Source organism: Sceloporus undulatus, chromosome 5 (assembly GCF_019175285.1).
Source record: "Sceloporus undulatus isolate JIND9_A2432 ecotype Alabama chromosome 5, SceUnd_v1.1, whole genome shotgun sequence".
NCBI classification, from domain to species: Eukaryota; Metazoa; Chordata; class Lepidosauria; order Squamata; family Phrynosomatidae; genus Sceloporus; species Sceloporus undulatus.
In genome coordinates, this window is record NC_056526.1 from 45,937,444 (window position 1) to 45,942,747 (window position 5,304).

Genomic DNA, 5,304 nt, shown 5'->3' on the forward strand with positions numbered 1-5,304 from the left:
AGCCTTACCTTCTATATGAAGAGATGTTTCTTCTGTTTATACGTATTATGGTCATTTATACACTTAGATCTATACACATACATCAACGTATATAAATTTCATGTTAATTTCTCATGTATTTGTGTAATGAATGCACCTAATAGCTGTGCACAACAGACCACTTGGTTTTCATTTGGTTTTCCTCTGGCTGCTTTGTACCTCAATATATTCTTTAGGAATATTGGTTGAACTTTAATGTTAGGTTATGCCAGAAGAGGGAAGAAAATCTCTTTGGAGGTGTGTTGATGCTTAAAGAGCCACATTGTAGCTTGTGGGTAATAGCCTATGACTCTACAATGGCTGGGAGTGTTTATTACAATGTAATGGTGTTCCAGTATTGTTGAGGGGAAAATAACATTTTTTCCACAGTAAGTATCCTTTCATGATGGCCTGTCATCAGTATGCATGGTGCTTGTCAGATTGTGAGAGGACGGGTCATTGCCTTCAAGATCTTGAACTTCAGCACTGGAAACAAAAGGATGGAGGAAGTAGAACAGGTATAAGCAGAAAAAGAGATGTAACTGTTTAAATTAAGTGTACTTAGGCTTAGTTAATAGGCTTAGTTGTAGCAGGGCATAGGAGGCTTCTATTGTAATGTGCTCTCCTTTATATGTCTCAGCCTTCAGCTGTTGGAAAAGTACTGCCACCAGATTGCAGTCAGGAACTGATTAACCAATGTATATATTCCACTATTGTTGAACTGACATTGGCTTCATGTTTGTTTCCAGGATCAGTTTAAAGGTACAAAGGTACCTTTAAATCCTTAGCTTGAGACTTGGGGATCTTAAATACTGTCTCCTCCTGGATGTGGTCCACTTTTTTCATCATCTGAGACTGCTCTGTGTGTTCCCACTGACTAATGGAACTGTTTACTGGGAGCATGGACTTTTCTATAGGGATGCCAGTCACAAGAATTTCCAACTGTCTCTAGCAGGGCTGCAGGGATGATACAAAAATCTGGCTTTTTCAAAAGGAATAGACAAGGTTTTGTATGCTTTTTTTTTTTTTGGCAACTGCAATAGGAATTATTTTTTCTTTTTGTTGATTACTGCTTTTTTGTTTAAAAAATGTTCACCTGGCTATTCTGTTTTTCTGTGGTTTGCCTTTCCATTTCTTAGCAGTTTGTTCCTTTGATGATCTGTTGTAATCAGCTTTTCTTTCTGAAGATAATAAAGCAAATTGATTGTGCTTGTGTGTGTAGACTCTCTCTCTCTCTCACACACAAGCGCTATCCACATCCTTCTGATTAAACAATGGAGATTGTGAAAGCCTGATTCAGAAATTGAGCTACTGCAGTAATGCTTCTTTATGGTATTAGCACAGCTAGGTGTGTCCAAGCAGGCTCCCAGATATACCTGGCCTTCACAGTGCTTCCAGGTGGCTTTATTTTCTTACATACGTTGTACTTGCTGTGACTCGTCAAAGGAAGTACAAATGTTCCAGTTTAGGTCCAGTAAGCTTAGAGTGTCTCTAATTCATGGGAAAATTAATCACAAGATTAGTTGGTGGTTGGAGGAGAAGCAAGACTAAGCAGTACCCTGTTCCTTGGGTGTTTCTAGGGATTATTTCCCTCAACTAGAAATTGCAGAAGAAATTGGTTGATAGAGAAACCAGAGCTAAAGAACAGCTGCTTATAATCAAAGCTGGGGAAAGTTGTTGTATTTATTTATATTCCACCTTTTCCCCAGCTTGCGACTCAAGATGGCTTACAACAGTTAAAACAAACATAGTTAAAAATTAACAGCATACAAAACCTAAAAAGCAATTAAATTATCATAAAAATGAAAACAACAACAGAAATAAACATCCTGCACATTATGCAAGGCCTATTTCCCTTGCAAAAGCCACATTCAAAGGCATGCTAGAATAAAAAGATTTTAACCTGACTATGGAAAGATAGAAAGAAGGATGCCTATCTAGCCCCCCCTGGAATTCCAGGGCCTTGGAGAACCCTTTGAAGGCCTTTCTCATGTTCTCACCAATTTTTGGATCACAACTCCAGAATCCAACTGGCAACTTGGGAATTGTGGTAGTGGTAATCTAAATAGTAGCTTTCCAAGATCCAATGTCACTGTTCATAGACTGATCTTATTAGAATACCACTATTGCTATTACTGCTTTTTTCAAAATTTCTTCATCTGAGGAATTTGGCAGCAGTCCACCAAAGTGTATGGCAAATAAAACTTGTTAGTCTTTAAGACAACAAATTTGTGATGTGTTTCCTCTAAACAGCATCTTATCATGGATGTAGCACACTTATAAATACAGTTTTCTTCTCAAGTGAATCTGTACAGTACTTTCAGGATTGTTTTAGAAGGTTTGTGAGTACTGTAATGTTTGTATAACTGCCTAATAGCTTACTTCTTTAAAAAAAGTGTGTGTGTATTTATTTAATGAAGGCAACATTCTTCTTAGGTTTTAATTGGTTCCTGGAATTTAATAGGTGTTAATGAATACAAATGTTTATGAATGGCTAACTGGAATGTGCTTTCTCACATCATTAACTCTCAGTCCTTTGTAAGGCAGCCATTTCCTCTGTTCCCTTCAGAGGGACAGATTTTATTTATAACAAAAAGGGTAAAAGGCATATTTTTTCAATTAGAAAAAATTAAAAATGGTGTGTATTCTGATGAAATGTCCATAAAAATTATAAAATAAATCCTAATATTGAGTAATTAAAACATTTAAAGCTAAAATAAAACAATGACTGCATAATATAGCTAATACTTAGGTTACTACATTGGTGGCTAGTTACCATTGGCTTATCCTCATGTTCTTCAACTGGTCACTAGTTATCAGTTCCTATTCTCTATCTAACCTAGTCCTCTGCTCTTATTTCCCATGTTTTTAGGGGTGGTTTGAGGTGTAAAATGTACTATCAAAGTTATGCAGCAAAGCTGTCCATTCATGGCATAAAGAATCTGTAGTTAAAGGTCTGATCTAAATCAACATGTATTTGGAAGCACCTGCCTTTACTACACAAAGCTTTGGGGCTACAGTCCTGAAACTGGTATTCCTGACTAATTCTGTTCCTGTCAGTTAAGCTATATTATCATAGTGCACTCAACTGTACTGGTCCTGCAAATATTCTAATAAATAAGAAGCATGGAATATGTCAAGGAACTATCTCTTTTATATCATGGGAAGACTAATTGTAGACCAGCATACATAAATCATGCACAGTCCTACTCATATATCAGGCTTGGTGTCTGCAGTGATCTGGACAGTACCAGGCAGTTTGATCTAACCATCTTAATGTCACTGTCTTAGCATCACTACAGGCATTGTGGTAAATTAAAATGGCTTGCAGACAGTTCTCTGGTAGTTCCCACAAGACTGCTGCTGACCAGGTTAAAGCCACCAAGTGTCACCAATGGATGAGAGAGCACACCAATGGGCACTTTGTCTTTTCCCCAGATGAGTAGCCGGATTAAAGCTGTTAGGGACCTGGAGAGTGTTCAAAAAGTTCCTCTTCTGGTAGGCCAGTAGTGTGCAGTAGCAGATTGAACTTGGTGGCAGAGGTGAGCAGAGAGGAGCCCAAGTTTGACTGAATTCAGAGTCCAAGAGGTAGTGATCTCAGTTATCCACTTGCATCTTTACTCACTCTAGAGATGAGAAATGAGGCCAGAGATGTGGTAACTGCCACCAACCTTTGCGGAGGGCAGTATGTGAGAGAGCTACAGCTCTCCTTTTCACAGGAGTATTTCTCTCTAGCAGCATCACAGTACAAGAAAAGTGCATGGAGGGAGGCTGTAGGCTGTGGCCCCTATCCATTAAGGGCCCCAGAGCATTTGCTCCAATTGCACCATTGATAATGCAGCCTTGGTGGTGGCAGGGAGGACCAGCCACCCAAACATTCCTCAGATTTCAACTCCCAGGGCAAGGCCATTGATCTCACTGGTCTGGTCCCACCTGTGTACATTATTTATTTCCTGGTGGAGGCTACAGAGGCCATCTGACAAAATATTGCATCACAGTTTCCATATAACAATGTCTGCCGCTATGAGTAGTCAGGCCCAATTCAACATTTCTGGCTATTGCTTAGTCTTAGTCTTCCATATCTTTCTTCCCACTTTCACTAAAATATCAAAAGACTAAATGATGTGTTTTCTTTTCTTACATTTTTGTAATTTAATGCATTAGGGGACAGGCCCTAATGGCTCTGTTCAGAAGTTCTTATCTGTTCGTTAAAATGAGTCATGGCACTTGTCTAGGGAAGGGCTACATTTTGATGGCAAATTCTAAGCTGACTGCAGACAGGGATAGGCTTGTTTGCTTGCTTGTTTCTAACAGAACTGGTTAAAGCTCATGGGGCGCATGCAGCCCCAGGATGCTACTTTTGTGGCAACTGAAGCCCCTATCATTCTCTTAAAGACCCCCAACTCCTCCATAGAAAATGGCATGATTTTGGGGCAATTTTTGTACCCAAACCATGAAGAAAGCCCTCCCAAATGCATATAAGCATGCAAAAATACCCCTGCTCTCCAACTCCACATGCACCCCACAACCCCATGCTGATCCCAAATATTTCAGTTTTCTTCTCAAAATGGCAACAGGAAGTGATGTGATATTATTGTCAGTTTGGATGAAAATGGAAGGATTTGAGGTTGTGTTCCCCCTTCACTCTGTACAATTTCCAGAGTGAAAACTGGAGAGGCCTCCTGTCCCTTTAGTGGTTGTGCAGAAGACAGAATTTCAGCAAGTTGAGTTTCTTGCATTTGGGGAAATTGCAGGGGTCAGCACACCCGGAGTGCAATGGATGAGCCTCACCTTGAGAAAGCAACCTTCGTGATCATGGTGTCTCCCCTGCAAGGTAAGTTGAATGACAATCAAAACCTGAAATACCATCTTTTATACAACTGCTAAAGGACAGGAACTTGCTCCTGCTTTTATTCTGGCAACCCTACGTAACAGCCTGAAATGGGCTTTAGGAGGCAAGCTTGTTCCTGCCCCCCCCTGCAGTTGCTCACCCCTGATTTATAACATCTGTGAGATAGATATAGAAATGTTTTTTGTATACAGAACTGTAGTATTGAATGTTGTAAATATAATGCATCAATGGCTAAGATGGTTATGCAGTTAAATATCTGCAGGGCAGAATAATAATTACAATGCCATAACCTAATGTATAAAATGCGTGTACTAGAGACAAAGATGACATAATTTATAAAATAGTCAGAACTCTGTGTGGTCCTGCCTGTTCTGCTCTCCATACCATTCCTTTCTGTGGCACCAATAACAAGATTGCAAAAAACACCTATGCAA

At 39.5% G+C, this 5,304-nt stretch overlaps 1 pseudogene; it reads right to left on the minus strand.

The window, feature by feature from the left end:
• Window positions 1-4,717: 4,717 nt before the first annotated feature.
• On the minus strand, window positions 4,718-4,860 carry LOC121932337 (annotated as a pseudogene).
• Window positions 4,861-5,304: the final 444 nt, after the last annotated feature.